The 19,727-nt window shown below is 48.4% G+C and overlaps 1 pseudogene; it reads right to left on the bottom strand.

Annotated features, from left to right (window-relative positions):
• Window positions 1-433: 433 nt before the first annotated feature.
• The window catches only part of LOC124671654, a 38,619-nt pseudogene continuing 19,325 nt past the window's right edge, over window positions 434-19,727 (bottom strand).

Genomic DNA, 19,727 nt, shown 5'->3' on the forward strand with positions numbered 1-19,727 from the left:
TCTTTCTTGTATTCACACTTAATAAATGTTGCTAATCTTTTCAGTAAGCTGGTGATTTTTTTTTCCAAAAATCGACTTAGACAAGAGTTAGAAGTTCACTTGTTTGAAAATAGAAGGAGTACATATGACACATATATATATGTCCATCAACAAACTTGAGTCTGCCTTCAAAAAAATAAAAGTAAAACCCTCCTTTGAACTTTGTCACAAATTAATCAACAACGTATTATTGGTATATTACAAGTACTCCCTCCGTCTATAAATAAATTTCCGAGTTTAATCTAAATCTGAATGTATTTGGACACTAAATAGCGTCTAGATACATCTAAATTTAGAGAAATCTCAAACGTTTATTTATGGACAGAGGTAGTACAATAAAGTTTCCGCCTAACTAGTTTTGTCAAAGTCGTTATTTGTTGATCAGGAAATAGTCCTAAAGCTTCTCCAGGGCTTGTAGAATGTCATCTCTGAGATCCTCAAACTTCTCAATCCCGAAACTGAACCTCACTAAATTATCTTTGATCCCATTCTTGCCCTTCTCCTCGTCACTCTTGCCCCTGATGAAACCATAAACCCATGCATGTAAGTCAGAAATTCCATCATGCACGCAGCACGCTGCATCCTGTAGGTTGCAAGCAGAAACAATCCTAAAACGTAAACGTACCAGAAGGACATGACCGTCGGCTGTTGCACGAGGCTCTCGCACCCGCCGAGCGATGTCGCGATGAAGGGCATCTCGAGTGCGTCTACGAACCTCATGACGCCGTGAAGGTCTGACGCTACCTCGAAGCTGACGATGCCGCCGAAACCGGTCATCTGGCTCTTGGCTATTTGGTGCCACGGGCTTCTCTTGAGCCCAGGGTAGTACACATGCTCGATCTTCGGATGGTTCTCAAGCAGGCGCGCCATGCGCAAGGATGTGCGGTTCTGCGTCTCTACGCGCAGCGCCATCGTCTTCAGGCCCCGTATGATCATATAGGCCGCATCCTGCAGTAAGTTGCAGCAGAAGTTGTTAGCTTTGAAAGTTTGAAGGATAGATTCTAACTGTTCAGGCGTGAGTATTGTGGAGCAAGCTGTTAGGGAAATATGCTTGTTGTATTACCAGGGGGCCAAATACCACAATATATAGTACATGTACAGGTGCACATATGCAGAAAACCCCCTAACATATGGGGTAAATATAATAGACAAATATATACATCTAACACCCCCCCTCAAACTCATGGTGGATCCACAACACTGAGTTTGGAGAGTAAGAAATCATGCTGCGCTCGAGTCTGTGCTTTCGTAAAGAAATCCGCCAACTGCAAATCTGAAGGCATATAATGAACCGCAACAACATCATCATGTACCTGTGCACGTGTGTAAAAAGCATCAACACCGATATGCTTGGTCAGCTCATGCTTGACCGGATCACGTGCAATACTGATAGCACCTGTACTATCAGACAAAAGTGGAGTGGGTGTCGTAACAGAGATCCCAAAATCTGCAAGCAACCACCGTAACCAAGTCACCTCAGCAATCAACAAAGCCATAGCCCGCAACTCAGCCTCAACACTCGAACGGGAAACTGCGACCTGTTTCTTCATCTTCCAAGCAACAAGCGAACCACCAAGAAACACACGGTAAAGCGAAAGCGAACGACGATCCGTAGGATCACTCGCCCACGTAGCATCCGAATAGCACTGGAGCTGGAGAGAGCTGGAACGGGGAAAGAAAAGGCGACGAGTGATCGTGCCACGAAGATAACGAAGAACACGGAGGAGATGACTATAGTGAACAGTGGTACGAGCTGAGACAAACTGACTCAGAATATGAACAGGATAAGAAATATCAGGACGAGTGACAGCAAGATAAACAAGACTCCCAACAAGATGGCGATAACAGGTGGGATCAGGAAGAGGATCACCATCAGTAGGACGAAGCTTAACATTAAGCTCCATAGGGGTATCGACTGTGCGCTCATCCCCAAGAGCAGCACGAGCAAGAAGATCCTGAATGTACTTTTCCTGAGAGATAGAAAAGCCATCAGAAGTGGAGGAAACCTCAATGCCAAGAAAATAGCGAAGAGGACCAAGATCAGTCATAAGAAACTGATCACGAAGACGAGCCTTGACGAAGGCAATATACTCGGGATCATCACCAGTAATGATCATATCATCAACATAGAGAAGAAGAAGAGTACGTCCACGAGGAGAAGTGTGAACGAAAAGTGCTGGATCATGAAGACTAGGAGAGAAACCAGCAGCGAGTCACCACAGAGGCGAAGCGCTCAAACCAGGCACGAGGGGCCTGTTTGAGACCATAGAGAGAACGTCGAAGACGACAAACCATCCCATCGGGAACAGAATACCCAGGAGGAGGCTGCATGTAAACCTCCTCACTCAACTCGCCATTAAGAAAAGCATTCTGAACATCAAGCTGGGAGACAGACCAGCGACGAAAAGAAGCAACAACAAGAAGTGTATGCACAATAGTCATATGAGCCACAGGGGCAAAAGTCTCATCATAGTCGCGGCCGTGCTCCTGCTGAAAGCCACGAGCCACAAGACGCGCTTTATAGCTATCAAGAGATCCATCAGAGCGACTCTTAATTTTATAGACCCACTTACACGTGATAGGACGAACACCAGAAGGGGGAGAAACAAGATCCCAAGTGTCAGTGCGCTCAAGCGCAGCGATCTCCTCAGCCATGGCAAGCTGCCATTCAGGATGACGCTCGGCATCCCGATAAGAAGTCGGCTCGGAAACGACAGAGAGACCATACTGACTAGGAGAGTAACGAGCTGGAGCACGACGCTGACGAACGGGCCGTGAAGGGAGAAGCTCATCTGCAGAAGACAAGTCATCAGAAGAAGAAGAAGAAGGGACAGCATCGGAAGGAGCCGAAGCCAGAGAACGAGGAGTACTAGGAGGACTAGACGAACGAGAGGATGGCGCCGAAGGGGGCGCATCAGAAGTAGGAGGGAGGGGAGGAGGGACAGCAGGGGGTGCATCCGGAAAAAGAAGAAAAGAGATATCATCCACCGGGTAAGTACCCGAGGTGGGGCGAGGATAGAAGGGACGCGTCTCATCAAACGTGACGTCACGAGAGATGCGCATCCGACGACCAACGGGGTCCCAACAGCGATAGCCCTTATGCTCATCACTGTATCCGAGAAAAACACACTCAACAGACTGAGCGGTCAGTTTGGTGCGTTCGCGAGGAGGCATAAGGACATAGCAGACGCAACCAAATGAACGGAGAGTCGAGTAGTCTGGAGAAACACCAGAGAGACGCTCGAGAGGAATGCCACCCTGTAGAGCAGCGGAAGGCTGAATGTTAATGAGGTTGGCCGACGTAGCGATAGCCTCAGCCCAGAAATGTGGCGGAAGAGAAGAAGCAATCATCATAGCACGGGTGGTCTCAAGAAGATGACGATGCTTACGCTCGGCGACGCCATTTTGAGCATGCGCGTCGGGACAAGAAAACTGAGCGAGGGTGCCCTCCTCAGCAAGGACACCACGAAGGTGCTGGGAGATATACTCACCAGCAGAATCATCACGGAACACGCGAATGGGTGAGGAATACCGAGTGCGGACCATGGCCGCAAAACGCCGATAAATAGAGAGCACCTCATCGCGAGAGCGCATGAAAAACACCCGGGTGTACCGTGAAAAATCATCAATGAATAAGATATAGTATCGATGGCCCCCTTTCGAAGCGAAGGAGCCGGACCCCAAACATCTGAATGGACTAAATTGAACGGTCACCGAGAAACGAGACACACTAGTAGGATAGGGAAGCTGAATCTGTTTGCCTAACCTACAACCACGACGAGTGTAACGACCCATCTCCGGAGACAGACCCCAGAAGGCCACGATGAACCAAAGACGACAGGCGAGAGTCACAAAGGTGACCAAGACGATGATGCCACTGCTGAAAAGAGCCGGTGACAGAGGCAACAACCGGAGGAGAACTGGCAGATGAAGTGGCAGCGGAAGGAACACGAAGCCAGTCTAACTCCCAAAGCCCCGGAGACTTACGGCTACGAGGGCCAGCGCCAACCAGGGCCTGTGTGCGACTATCCTGAACCGCACAAGACTCAGCGTCAAGAATGACGCGACAACCAGAATCGGTGAGCTGGCTAGCAGAGAAAAGGTTCATCTGAAGGCGAGGAACATGAGAAACATCAGGGACAGAGAAAGAGGGAGTAGAAAAAGGGTGCCTCTACTAGAAACAGGAATAGAGGTACCATCAGCCGTGACAACACGGACGGGGAGAAATAAGAGACCGAAGAGCGGACGAGAATAGAGGACTCGGAGGTCATATGAAAGGAAGCCCCGGAATCCGGATACCACGGGGACGTACCCGACCGTGTAGAAAGTGGTGGTCACGCGAGTGCCGGAAGAGCCGATCACGGAACCGGCAGCGCGCCGGCGAGGAAGAGTCCGTAGTAGCGAGCGGACCACGAAGACCCACGAGAATGTCCCGATCGGAGAGTGCAACCGCAGAAGATCTCGAAGAGCCAGCCTGCTGACGATCCTGGAACTGCGGACGTAAACTGGGATCCCGCGTCCAGCAGGTGGAGGAAGTGTGGCCAACCTTGCCACGGTAGGTGCAATGAGGACGAGGGTGGAGACTCGGACCGCGAGGCTGCTGACGTAAACTGGAATCCCAAGCATCAAGCAGGCAGTGAAGCTGCGCTATCTCATGCGCAGAGAGGGGCGCGACTGGAGAGGTCGACATACAATCAGGTGCCGACGAGGAGCTATCACCCACACGTACAGAGGCCACCAAAGGGGGCGACAGAGAGCAACACGCCGATTAAGACACAGTCGGCAAAGCACGGTCATAACCACGTGAAGAGGCCGCGAAAGTCGACGTAGAGCGGCAGGCCGACGTAGACGGAGTCGACGAAGCGCGGCCATAACTGTGGGAAGAGGTCGCAAAAGTCGATGTAGAGCGGCGGGCCGACGTAGTCGAAGTCGGCGAAGCGCGGACAGAGCCGCATGAAGAGGCTGCAAAAGTCGATGTAGAGCGGCAGGCCGAGGGAGACAAAATCGGCGAAGCGCGGCCAGAGCCGCGGGAAGAAGCCGCGAAAGTCGGTGTAGAGCGGCGAGCCGACGTAGACGGAGTCGGTGAAGCGCGGGCAGACCCGCGTGAAGAGGCCGCAAACGGCGACGAAGAATGACTAGCTGACATAGGCATCCCCAATGGGCCTGCCGAAGAAGGTACCCGGGGTTTACTGAAGGCCCACGACCCGAAGGATAAGAAGATTCAGAAGCCCAAGATATTATTAAGGAAAGCTAGAGTTGTAATAGGAGGCATTATTTGTAATCTTGCGGGACGGGTTAGAAACCCTCCTGGACTCTGTAAACTTGTGTATCACGAATCCCTCGGCTCCGCCTCCTATATAAGGGGGTGTCGAGGGACAAAGAAATGATCGAATCATTATTTCACAAACCCTAGCTTTTACATCATCGAGTACTTTTCGGCTGAAACCTTCGAGATCTACTTGCCCTCTACATCCAACGAAACCCTAGTCTACTACTCGTAGGCATTGACAAGTTAATACCTTGTCAATTGGCGCCGTCTGTGGGATTTAGAGGCGACAAGGAGCTGATCTCGATGGCACGTTCAAGATCGTCGACTTCATCAACTGCAAGCAACGCTTTGGACAGAGGTAAACAGATCGAAACTGGTCTAGTCGATTTTGTTCCTCACCCGCCCTCCCGTTTGGATGCATATGCTTATCTGGAGGAGCCCATGGAGATGACGTTTGGAAAGTTCCACTTCCGCGTCGAGAAAGAAGGAGCGTATCGTCTCGAAGTTCCGATCTCGTCGGGATTATCGGCGGTCGATCCCGATTTTCAAGCTCAGCATCATCCATCGAGTCAAGCGACGAGGAGATTTCGTCGCCACGCTTCATCAGCACCAAGGCAAGCGAAAAACTCGCCAAGATCTTCAGCGACATGTCCTTCGAGTCATCCGCGGACTCCTATATAGCGATGACTCGAGTGACACCGACAGCATCAACTTCATCGACAAATCCATCACTGTTGGAAAGGTCTTCACCAATCTCTACGATGGTGTCACCAAACCCAGCAAGGTTCAGAATCCAAAATATCATCAGATTTACGCCATTGGAGAAGCAAGTCGCGATCAGGAGGAAACATCAGAGGCTTTCGACGAATTGGGAAATCCATATGTCGATCCCTCTGACCTAAGGCGAGGTTTGGACAGCAAATATGTCGGGCCTACACCACGTGTTAGGGTTCAACTCCCACAAGCAGCATGGGATAGAGCCGCAAGAGCTATGGATGGTTCAGAACCAATGGCGACAACTGCTACAACTGAAGAATTACAGGCCTACCAGTATAGGCTCGCTCGAGCTGGAAGAGAATTGGAAAAACAGACAGCTGCTCTGAATAGAAGAAGGGAGGCAGCTTCCGCATCAAGCAGGCGAAGAGCGGATTTAAGTCGACAATCAGGAACTTCGGGAGACAGTCACAGGGAAGCTCGAAGGAGAGCAAGATCTCGGCACGCAAAATATACCTGAAGCTGAAAGAGAAACTTTAATTCAAAACCTGGATATGTCTTTTATGTCAATCGACACGAGGGGGAATATCATTCCAAAAACACCGGAAGCAGGATACATGGCAACGCAAGCTTTCATCCTAGCGTCCAGGACACCTCCAGGGGATCCAAGAGAAGCGTTGTATAACATGGCCATGGCAGGGTGCGGAGCCATGGGAGCAGCGTTCGCAGCCACACCTCCCGAAGGAATTGCAAGACAAAATAGCCCGAGACCTACTGCCGCAGTGCAAGATCCACCAAGAGCAAGTGGAGTCAGAGATACGGCGACTCAAGCCAGGGTAGATAGAGCGCGACAAGATAGAAGAGAACATCGACAGTCACCAGAACTTGCTGAAGAAGATATGTGTGGACTCCCGTGTTTTACGCGACGAGTTCGAAAAACTCGAGTCCCATCAGGATTCAAGCTACCCGATAGTTTCAAGAAATTTGATGGCGTGCAAGATCCCGAGGATTGGCTAGTCGACTACCTCGAGACAGTAAAATTGATAGGTGGAACCAGAGCAACAGGCATGCAGAGCATTCAAATACACCTGAGCGGAGCCGCAAGATCATGGATAAAGAAGCTTCCCCCAGGTTCCATCGACAGCTGGGACAGTTTTGAGGATGTGTTTGTCAAGAACTTCCGATCAACCTGCAAAAAACCTGCGACACTAGAGGATTTGAGATCATGTCGACAAAAGCATGATGAATCAATGAGGAAGTACATTCAAAGGTGGAACATCATCAAAAACTCGGCAGAAAATATATCTGACGAGAGAGAGATATATGCGTTTGTGGCAGGAGTTCGACGAGGAGATTTTGTGGAGGACTTGGGAAGAACCAACCCAAGGACAATATCAGCATTAATGGAAATAGCAAACAGATGGGCAGATGGCGAGGATGCTGTACATAATAAACGACACAGGTCACCAGAGGAGGACCGCAGTCGAAATTTTCAAAATAGACGACGATTTTCTCGACAATTTTCGAGTTACGATGCACCTGGCCAAATCTCGGCTGGATTTCGAGCAAGCGCTAGAGGAAACAATAGAGATGATTATTAAAGGAGCAACGAGCAGCGAGGCGACAATAGAGATGACTCCCGAAATAACAGGCCAAACAATGGACCTAGGTTTCAGAGACCTTTCTTGTCCCCTGAGGAGATGATGAACGGGCCATGCCAGATGCACTTTTATCTCGACAACGATTGGAAAGAGACAGTTAGGACACCTGCAAAAGGATTGCTGAAATTTTCAGGCAATGCTAAGGTGGGCAGGGCATGCCAATGCCCAGGCGACAAATAGAAACCCGCAAGGGCCCAGGAGTGAGATTCACTTGCCACCTCCTCCCGCAATTACGGATGAAAATCGACATCAGCTCAGAATAGCGGCAGCACCAGCGCCACCACCTTACGTCGATCCCAACTCCAATGGAGCGGTCTCGATGATTCAGAAAGGCAGGCCATCCAATAGAGCTCAGAAAGTAATCTCGCGACATGTGTTCATGGCAGAGAAGATGCCTCCACCAACGATTGAGTACCTCAATTGATCAGGACAAGACATTGGCTTCACAATAGCGGACCATCCGCAGAAAGTTCCTCGACCAGGGCAGTCAGCACTTATCCTACCAGCAGTAATCGCGGGATTCGACGTATCGCGAGTATTCATAGATGGAGGCAGCAGCTTAAACTTTATGTATGCAGATACATTACGGAAGATGAACATATCTCTAGCAAATCTGAAGCCAACCGATACGTGTTTCCATGGAATTACGCCGGAGAAGCCAAGTTATCCGTTGGGGAAGATCAATCTCGACGTTCAGTTCGGGACCCGAGAAAACTACAGGATAGAGAGGTTGGAGTTTGAAGTTGTAGATTTCCCATCATAGTACCACGCTTTGTTGGGGCGCCCAGCATATGCCAGGTTTATGGCGGTACCACATTATACATACTTGTTGTGGAGGTTACCCGGACCTAAGGGACCAATTACAGTCAAAGGAAGCTTTGCGCTAGCCGATAAATGTGACAAGGATTTTCATCGACTGTCAGAAACTTTCGGGATGCAAGCAGAATACATGGAATCAAGGCTTACGACTGATTATGATGTACTACCATATGTAGGGAGGCCTAACAAGGAGCCAACCTTTAACACTGCAAAGGATTCCAAGGAGGTGCAAATTCACCCGACAGATCCGAAGAAGACGTCGTCCATCGCGACAGACATGGACCTCGCATAGGAAAGCGCGCTCGTCAAGTTCCTCCGTGAGCACTGGAAAATCTTCGCATGGTGTCCAGCTGACATGCCAGGAGTACCCAGGGAACTTGGCGAGCACCACCTAAACTTGGATCCACTAGCGAGACCAATAAAACAACCTTTGCGACGTTTTTCGGAGCCAAACCGCAAAGCTATGCTGTCAGAAATTGATCGACTAAGAGAAGCTGGTTTCATCAAGGAGCTGCATACAGAGGCCACGTGGGTCGCAAACCCAGTATTGGTCAAGGAAAAAAATAGCGGGCTATTTGATTTAGCGGACACCTCGTCCAGAAGCTATTGAAGCTATAGCGCAGCTATAGCGGAAGCTAAACCATTTAGCGGTATTCTCTATAAAAGCAATATATGTCATAGAAACAAAAAATTGCAGCATACATATCATGAAAAATAATATTTGTCTTTGTCTTCAGGATTATTGCATTGCTTATAATGTGCTAAGGAACTAAACTAGATATGCCAATTCTATATACAATCCTTATTTCTAAAAAAATTACATGGGATGGAATGAAATGGAATTGAATAGGCAGGGAAGTATGTAACAGGGAGGAAAGACGTAGCAGTTCTAGTGCTTGAACAGACAATCAAGCTTCTATCTACAAATTATTTTTGGCTGACAGCTGAAACAATTCACCATCAAACAAAGAGTAAATGAAAAAGGAGTATAAACAATCCAGCCTGAGTTTCGGACGTGGTCGGTCGTCTCGATTCAGCCCGTGACTCCCAAGCCAAGGCGTCGTGTCCTCGGCGCAGCAGCCCGACGAAAACATGTATTGGGCTTCAAATTCTAGTGTCATCGGACAATTCTGTTAGCGGCGCACTAGCTCCTCTAGCGGCTACACAATTTAGCGGTAATTAGCGGCGCTTTAGCGGACGTAGCGCCTGTAGCGGAAGAAACAGGCTTAGCGTCGCGGAAGGATGTCTGAGAAGCTATAGCGGTGCTATAGCGAAGCTATAGCCAGCTATTTTTTTCCTTGGTATTGGTCCCAAAGAAAAACACTAAAGTCCTTCGCATGTGTGTCGACTTTACGTGTCTCAACAAACATTGTCCAAAGGATCACTTTCCCCTCCCGAGGATCGATCAAATTATCGACTCCACGGCAGGATGTGAACGTCTTTCCTTCCTGGATGCTTACTCTGGTTATAACCAGATCAGACTGAAAGAAGAGGATGAGGTCAAAACAGCATTTATCACACCTTATGGCGTGTTTTGCTATCGAACAATGCCTTTTGGCCTGAAAAACGCGGGAGCAACGTACCAGAGGATGATGCAGAAGTGCCTAGCAACACAGATTGGGAAAAATGTACAAGTGTACATCGACGACGTCGTCATAACATCAAAAAAGGGGGACACACTAATCGAGGACTTGAAGGAAACTTTCAACAATCTCGACAAGTTTTGTCTCAAGCTGAACCCGACGAAGTGTTCTTTCGGCGTCCCCGCAGGAGAACTTCTCGGGTTCTTAGTTTCAGCAAGAGGGATTGAAGCAAATCCCGAAAAAATCCAAGCCATCGTAACAATGAGGAAGCCAACAAAGTTGAAAGAAATACAACAGCTAACTGGGCGAGTCGCAGCTTTAAGCAGATTCGTCGCCAGGTTGGGAGAAAAGGCGTTACCGTTTTACGCCTTAATCAAACAAGGAGAGAAGTTCCAGTGGAATGAAGATGCAGATAGAGCCTTCGAGGATCTTAAACGCACAATATCGACACCACCAATCTTGGTGGCGCTTAAAGAGAAGGAACCCCTCCTGTTATATATTGCGGCTACACCCCAAGTGGTCAGCACAGCACTCGTTGTCGAAAGAGAAGAAGAAGGAAAACTTCATGGAGTGCAGAGGCCGGTATATTTCGTCAGTGAAGTTCTATCGCCTTCAAAACAGCGGTACCCGCAGTACCAGAAACTAGCATATGGAGTGTTTAAAACCGCAAGAAAACTGCGGCACTATTTTTCGGCGCATCCGATAATAGTGGTCAACGAGGCGCCTTTATCCAATATACTAAACAATCCAGAAGCTACAGGTCGTGTCTCCCTTTGGGGAATAGAACTTTCTCCTCGGGACATCACGTATGAAAAAAGAAAAGCAATAAAGTCGCAAATTCTGCCAGATTTCATCGCAGAATGGATGGAGTTGCAAAATACATGACCCCCGGGTCTATCAAGAACCTGGACTATGAACTTTGATGGGTCCAAAAGGTTAGATGGAGCTGGAGCAGGCGTGATACTCATATCACCTGAAGGCGACAAATTAAAGTATGTCTTACGGATGACGTTCCCAAACGCGTCTAACAATGAGGCAGAATATGAAGCTCTTATACACGGGATGAAGATGGCGAAAGCTTGTGGTGCAACTCGACTAAAAATCTTTGGCGACTCACAATTGGTGGCCCAGCAAGTCATGAACCAATGTGATGCAGTCAATGATAGCATGGTGGCATACAAAGAAGTGTACAACGAGCTCGAGAAATTATTTGATGGATGCGAGGTAAATCATATCAGCAGACTGAGCAACGATGAAGCCGATGTTCTTACAAATATCGGGTCGCAGTGCCTCGCAATTCCACCAGGTGTGTTCTGGGAGGAAATAACAGAGAGATCTACAAAGCCGAAGAAACCAAAGAAGAAGAAGAAAGAGGAGAAATCCTCGGGGGCCGCAAAAGAAACACTAGAAGAAGAAGAGGAACAAGATCTAGTATTGATGGTACAAATACCATGGATGCAAGCGTACATATCATACATCCTAAGGAAAACAATACCCGACGATCCAGTTGAAGCAAGGCGAATTATTAGACGATCCAAAGCCTTCACAGTGGTCAAAGGGGAGCTGTACAAACGCAGTATTTCGGGATTGTTACAGCGATGCGTAACACCCGAAGAAGGAAGGATAATCTTGAAGGACGTACACGAGGGAATATGTGGTCATCACGCGAGCAGTCGAGCTATTGCCGCCAAGGTTTTTCGAGCTGGATTTTACTGGTTGACAGCAATCGAGGATGCAAAGGAGATAGTACGAACTTGTGACGCGTGCCAGAGATTTGCCGCGAAACTTCATTCTCCGGCAGCAGAGCTGATGCCAATACCATTGTCTTGGCCCTTTGCTCAATGGGGCCTCGATATGGTGGGGAAGTTACATAAAGCTTCGCCAGGAGGATACGAGTATATGCTCGTCGCTGTCGACAAATTTACCAAGTGGATAGAAGCCAAGCCGATAAATTCACCAGACGCAGCATCTGCAATAAAGTTCGTGAAAAGCATTGTTTTCCGGTTTGGAGTACCTCACAGCATTGTCATAGACAACGGCAGTAACTTTACATCCAAGGAATTCAAGGCATACTGTGCAGAGGTAGGCATCAAGTTGCACTTCGCGTCAGTCGCACATCCACAAACCAACGGCCAAGTCGAGAAAGCCAATGGTATCATCTGCAACGGTATCAAGAAGTGCTTGTTAGGACCATTGGAAAAAGCTCGACACCTGGCCAGAGGAACTACCGAGTGTATTGTGGAGTATTCGAACAACACCAAATACGGCGACACAGGAAACTCCGTTTTTTCTGGTCCATGGAGCTGAGGCGATGTGCCAATAGAGATAGAGCATGATTCCCCAAGAGTTATGGAGTATGATGAAGAAGTTTCTAGAAAGGCATTGGAAGACGATGTCAATGCATTGGATGAGGCCAGAGACGAAGTACTATCACGGGTCACCAAGTATCAGCAAGACTTGAAAAACTATCATAGCCGACGTTTGAGACCAAGGTCCTTTCAGGTGGGAGATCTAGTCCTACGACTCAATCAACAGAGTACTGAAAAACTCGAGTCACCATGGCTTGGCCCTTACATCGTCACGGAAGTCATTGAAGGAGGAGCATACAGGATCAAGGATAAGAAGTCAGGGGTTCCCGAGAAAAACCCCTGGAATGTGGCACAACTAAGGCGTTTTTACGCTTAGTGTCGAAATATAGTCCTCCTTGTAAAAATACAATGTACTGAAACGCCCGCGAGTTTTCACACTCTTTTCCTTTTTCGGGGCACCGAGTGGGGCCGGAAAAGGTTTTTGATGAGGCGGGCTCGCGGTGCTGCAATATAATAAAGATAGTTGAGATATATATCTTTTTCTTCAACAGGCTCGGGGGCTTGTGCTCAAGATTCACAATATATATTGCCGAAAATATTTCGCCTGGGTGCAAAAACACCTCGCAAAATAAACGAAGATACAAAATAGCGATCAACAACAAGGCCCGGGGGCGCGTACCCGCAAATATAGCATATTCAATATAATTTAGTTGCCTTGGTTTAAAACCTCGCACATACAATAAAGAAATTCACCACCGAGACACTCGGGGGCTTGAGGAGGAAAAATAGAAACATTTATTGACTTTACAATATAGAATATGTCTACAACATACAAGAGGCAATTCCTGAGAAAACTCAACGAGTTCAAAGAAAAAGAAAGTCAATTGCGGCCTAGTATATTATCTATGGTCATCCGATTTACAGTACGAGTACTGTGTTCAGCATAGCTGCCCTTCACGAAGAACTCAGCGTTCATCCGAAGAAGTTCATCCATCATATCTTCTGCTACAGGAGTCACATGATCATCAATTTTGCCAACATCCCTCTTTCTTTTCGCCATCTTCGCCAGGCACTTAGTCACAATTTGACTCATGTCAAACTTGGGATAACAGATTTTGATCATCATCATAGCAAACCTGGCGCCGGCAGATAGTTGGGCCCGAACAAACCCATGGATTTGAGGAGCATCCCGAAATTTTTCCATTAAACCAAGAAGAGTGTCGGGCGCCTCGTTCCGAGGAAACATCGTCTTGTAAACCAGGGACAAATATTCTAGTGCAGAAATCAAGGAACTCGCGAACCTGACAGGCGCGGTCTTGAAATCTGACAATCTGTCGGGTCCGCTCTGGGGTGGCCCAGAATAGAGAACCATGATCAAGAGAAAGGTTAACGAGAAGATTTGTCCTTGCGTTTACCCTTTCGTCTTCAGCAGCAGCATCGAGAAAGGAACCTATTTGGCGACGGAACAAGAATCTCACAAAAAAGGATACAACAGGAAGATAGAAAAAGTTTTGATTTGAAAAGGCATACCTGACATATCCACACTGGCTTCATTCATCAATTCGAGCATAAAATTCTCTCGAGTGGTTGCCTTTTCAGCTTCAGAAACGGCGGCTTCCTTGGCAGCTATGGCTTCTTGAGCTTGTTGAAGTGCAATTTTTTCTTTTTCGGATGCCTTGCGAGATTGCTCCATCATCACAAGTGTTTGCTTCTTCGCATACTGAAGTTGTTGACGAAGTTCTTCCAAGTATTGCGGTAAATTCTTACTCGAGGAATCTTCACCAAGTTCAGTATTAACAAGCGCTTTCTTCGAGCAAGAAGAAGTAGGCAAAATATCGGAAGGAGCAGGAGTTGGAGTATAGTTATCAAATATCAACTGAAAATAAAAGGTTCGACATCAATCATCAAGCAAAATAGAATTCCATTGATTTTCAGAATATTTACAAGGCATTACAATGGAGGACACCCTAACGAGCTAGTGGGATAAGTGTCGCCAAAAGCTACTTTGGCGACAGCATCAAAAGGAAGAAAGAAAAAGAAAAACGAAGGAAAGACAGGGTGGCCTACTTGACCTCCGGCTTGGATGAGCTGGGAGCAGGAGTTGGCTTGCATCCGAGGTAGGCAAGGATTTTCTTCGCATTAGGCCTAGCAGCCTTGATCAAAGATTGCCACCTCTTCGTTTCCATTGTCATTGTGTCGCCAACTTTCGTCCAGTCGACATCTTGTTGGCTGTCAGCAACCAAGGCGATAGTGCCCTCGACGCCAACTTTCAAACCTTCTTGGTGAAGTTTGAGCCCAAGATCTTCTTGGGAGTTGAAGTGCTTGGCAAGTTTTGTGAAAATCTTGGGCTCCTGTGTCTTCGGGAAGAAATAAGGGAAAAGACGCGACAGACCTGCTCTGGCTTCAGCAAGGCCTTCGCGTGCTTCCTCTGCATGAAATTCAAGAAGGGAAAGCTCACCAAGCAGCTGATCGCCTTCAGGACACTCCAAGTCAAAATCCTGATGAGTTTTCCCTACAAAGAAGCAAAAGGAAGATCGTCAAAAATTGCGCAAGGATAAAATTAGACAACCCGAAGAAGTAGCAAAGGATTAAGGACTTACTGACAAAACGTCGACTTTGCGATTGCAAGCGACTGAGGATTTCAGCTTCTCGAATAGTTTGCTCGGATATGTTGTCGCCTAAGGCAGTTTCCGCCTCATGAAGCCTTTTTCGAAGGTCTTCGACAGCGGCGGTATCAGCTGCAGCTTTCTTCCGAGATGCCTCGCTTTGCTCTAACTTAATAGCAAGAGCGTCAGCGCGTTGGAGGGCTTCGGCAAGAGTTTCTGGAAAAAATAAACAACGGTAAATGTCACGACAAAACAATAAAGGAGTAAAAACAGCAGAGAGGGCAAGGAAAAATAGTACCTTCAAGTTTATTCGCATGATCACGGTACCCAACGACTTGGGTACCGAGGCGAATAAATTCCTTCATCACAGGCTGAAGAGAAAACAAAAGAAAAAAAGAAAAGTCAATGTAGGAAGGAAAAGTTCGACAGAACTTATGTAAGAAACAAAGGGGAATCGACAAATATAGAAATGTTCGGAAAAAGAATAGAGAACAACTTACATCATCCAATGACGGAATCGTGGAACTACCAGCCAGCAGGAAAGGTTCCTTGGATGCTTCTACCCTAGCTCTCTTTGGCGAAGAGGCTCGGGGGCTGGCAATCGGAGTAGGATGCTCTTCATCTCATTGAGGAGGCGAAGTTTCATCCCCATGAGCTTCAGAAATAACTAAAGTACGAGACGTACTCGTTCGAGCAGTCGCGTCAATAGGTTGAGTTTCATCGTCATCATCACTACAAAAACGCGACAAGACATTAAGAAAATATAGTCGAAACAATCAATGGCAAACAATAAATAACGACAAGAACTTACGAGCTGATAAGAGCATCGATATAAGGGTCGAAAGTTGTCCTTTTTTCAGTAGGAGCAACCTCTTCGACAGGAGGTGTGCCGGCCTTGGAAGGGCCGGAGTTGACAGTTTCCTCCCTTTTTCTCTTGTTCTTGGGAGAAACAACTGGGGGAGGAGACTGTGCTGATCCGGTAGCCTCGGAGTCAACTTCCTTTTCAGAGGATACCGCAGATTTTCGAGAACCCGCGGCTTCACTCTCAGGGCGAGAAGTACCCTGGTTGTCGTCGGTGACAACGGCCCGTTCTTCGACTTCTCCACCTTCAGGAAGGGGAGGAAGAGAAACAAGATCTGGATGGTTCTACAAAAAGAAGAATGTCGATGATACGTCTCCGACGTATCGATAATTTCTTATGTTCCATGCCACATTATTGATGATATCTACATGTTTTATGCACACTTTATGTCATATTCGTGCATTTTCTGGAACTAACCTATTAACAAGATGCCGAAGAGCCAGTTGCTATTTTCTGCTGTTTTTGGTTTCAGAAATCCTAGTAACGAAATATTCTCGGAATTGGACGAAATCAACGCCCAGGGTCCTATTTTGCCACGAAGCTTCCAGAAGACCGAAGGGGAGCCGAAGTGGGGCCACGAGGCGCCTCCACACTAGGGCGGCGCGGCCCAGGCCCTGGCCGCGCCGACCTATGGTGTGGGGCCCTCGTGTGGCCCCCCGCGTTGCCCTTCCGCCTACTTAAAGCCTCCGTCGCGAAACCCCCGGTACCGAGAGCCACGATACGGAAAACCTTCCAGAGACGCCGCCGCCGCCAATCCCATCTCGGGGGATTCTGGAGATCTCCTCCGGCACCCGCCGGAGAGGGGATTCATCTCCCGGAGGACTCTTCACCGCCATGGTCGCCTCCGGAGTGATGAGTGAGTAGTTCACCCCTAGACTATGGGTCCATAGCAGTAGCTAGATGGTTGTCTTCTCCTCATTGTGCTTCATTGTTGGATCTTGTGAGCTGCCTAACATGATCAAGATCATCTATCCGTAATACTATATGTTGTGTTTGTCGGGATCCGATGGATAGAGAATACTATGTTATGTTAATTATCAAGTTATTACCTATGTGTTGTTTATGATCTTGCATGCTCTCCGTTATTAGTAGAGGCTCTGGCCAAGTTTTTGCTCTTAACTCCAAGAGGGAGTATTTATGCTCGATAGTGGGTTCATGCCTCCATTGAATCGCGGGACGGTGACGGAAAGTTCTAAGGTTGTGGATGTGCTGTTGCCACTAGGGATAAAACATTGATGCTATGTCTAAGGATGTAGTTGTTGATTACATTACGCACCATACTTAATGCAATTGTCTCGTTGTTTTTCAACTTAATATCTGGAAGGGGTTCGGATGATAACCTCGAAGGTGGACTTTTAGGCATAGATGCATGCTGGATAGCGGTCTATGTACTTTGTCGTAATGCCCAATTAAATCTCACTATATTTATCATGACATGTATGTGCATTGTTATGCCCTCTCTATTTGTCAATTGCCCGACCGTAATTTGTTCACCCAACATGCTTTTATCTTATGGGAGAGACACCTCTAATGAACTGTGGACCCCGGTCCATTCTTTTATACTCGAAATACAAATCTGCTGCAATACTTGTTCTTTACTGTTTTCTCGCAAACAATCACCTTCCACACAATACGGTTAATCCTTTGTTACGAGCAAGCCGGTGAGATTGACAACCTCACTCGTTTCGTTGGGGCAAAGTACTTTGGTTGTGTTGTGCGGGTTCCACGTTGGCGCCGGAATCTCCGGTGTTGTGCCGCACTACATCCCGCCGCCATCAACCTTCAACGTGCTTCTTGGCTCCTCCTGGTTCGATAAACCTTGGTTTCTTTCTGAGGTAAAACTTGCTGCTGTGCGCATCATACCTTCCTCTTGGGGTTCCCAACGAACGTGTGAGTTACACGCCATCAAGCTCTTTTTCTGGCGCCGTTGCCGGGGAGATCAAGACACGCTGCTGTTATCACCAAGATTTGACCGAGTCAGCGGTGGGCCGCAGTCAAGATGGGCTTAAGGAAATATACGTGGAGAATTCTATGAATCGGCCTGTTGGGTTTAATTGCCCGTGTATCTGTAACATATTAGATCTATTTTAGTTTAGAGATAGAATCTTAGTCGTGCACGGTTTAGTGCATGCCCACATTAGAAAGTCCCCTGGACTATAAATATGTACCTAGGGTTTATGGAATAAACAACAACTCACGTTCAACCCCAAAAACAAACCAATCTCGGCGCATCGCCAACTCCTTCGTCTCGAGGGTTTCTATCGGGTAAGCGACATGCTGCCTAGATCGCATCTTGCGATCTAGGCAGCACAAGCCCCACGTTGTTCATGCGTTGCTCGTACTGAAGCGCTTTTGATGGCGAGCAACGTAGTTATCATTAGATGTGTTAGGGTTAGCATTGTTCTTCGTTTAAGCATGCTTACGTAGTGCAACCCTTGCATATCTAGCCGTCCTCACGCCTATCTCAGGTGTGGGGGCGGCACCCCGCTTGATCATTATTTAGTAGATCCGGTCCGTTACGATTGCTCCTTGTTCTACAAGGATTAGTTTAATATCCGCAATAGTTTGGCCTTACAAAGGGGGGAGGATCCTGTGGCACGTAGGGTGGCGTTCGCAAGTCCTAAACGGGATGTTCCTAGGATCAACTTCATGTTGGTTTTTTGGCCTTGTTTAGGATCGGCTTACGAGCACCGTGCGTGGCCATCCGGCCCAACCTCGGAGTAGGATGATCCGATTATGTGGTGAAAACCCTAAATCGTCGTAGATCTCATTAGCTTCATCTTGATCAAGCAGGACCACCAAGTATTCGTACACCCCGTACGGATCATGGGTGGATCGGCTCTTTGAGCCGATTCACGGGATAACTCGAGAGCCGATCGAGGCTCGTGTTTAACGTTTACATGTATGCCCTGCAGAAACTAAGCGAGGCAATCTCATCACCTTCCCCGACCAGGTATAGGTCAGGTGGCACGCCTTGCACCCCGCAACGCCGCGTGTGACCAGAAGAGCATTGCGGGCCGTCGCTCGGAGGGGTCTCAGCCAGCCGCAGCTCTAGGCTCCCCCCGGCTCTACGGTGTTGACAAGGCCGCTGCCCGCCGGTGGGTTTTGGCAGTCAACATATTCTGGCACGCCCGGTGGGACAATCGTCTACATCAACCACATCGCCATCTACATCCGAGATGGCGGACGGCACGCCGATCACCTACGAGGATCCGCCCGACGACCTCAAGAAGCAATACAATGAGATCAAGGCTACCCTCGAAGCCGACCTCATCGGCTCTTTTCGCAGAACCCGTTCCGGTGGCATCGGATGGAAGGGGTTCTCACCGTAAGGTGCACTCGATGGGATAGACCTTTCTTCCCCGTCGGAGGAACGCACCAGGGGTGCGCGGCGGGAGATCAACTACCCGGTGGCTCACTCGCTACACCGCCACTCGAGAACTTGGTTAACGTGTCTGGAGCGTGTCGCTCCGCGCGTGATCCAGGAGATCATGAGCCACCGGTACTCGCCGTCGGGACCAGCTCTCGGGACGCATCAAGGAGAATTGCCATTCCGGTCCCGTCCACCGCTGCCATTTGCGTTGGCAGCACTCGCTGAAGTGCCGACTACACCGGCATTCCTCGTCTACGGAATTGGTGGCGACCCCGGTGACTACCGGTTCTTAATGGAAGCGCCTAAGGAGATCCCTCATGGGTACGCATGCATGTATGTGCCGGATTGTGGTGACCGGGCACTCACAAACCAGGCCACAACATCGGGGACTCCGGCGAAGACAGGAGGAACGTCGGCGGCAGAGCGGACGTGGCTAACTAAATACGCCACACCGACGAAACTCCCGAGCCCGGCTCCCGCAGCTGGCTCGGA

This window comes from Lolium rigidum, chromosome 7 (genome assembly GCF_022539505.1).
Source record: "Lolium rigidum isolate FL_2022 chromosome 7, APGP_CSIRO_Lrig_0.1, whole genome shotgun sequence".
Classification (NCBI taxonomy): domain Eukaryota; kingdom Viridiplantae; phylum Streptophyta; class Magnoliopsida; order Poales; family Poaceae; genus Lolium; species Lolium rigidum.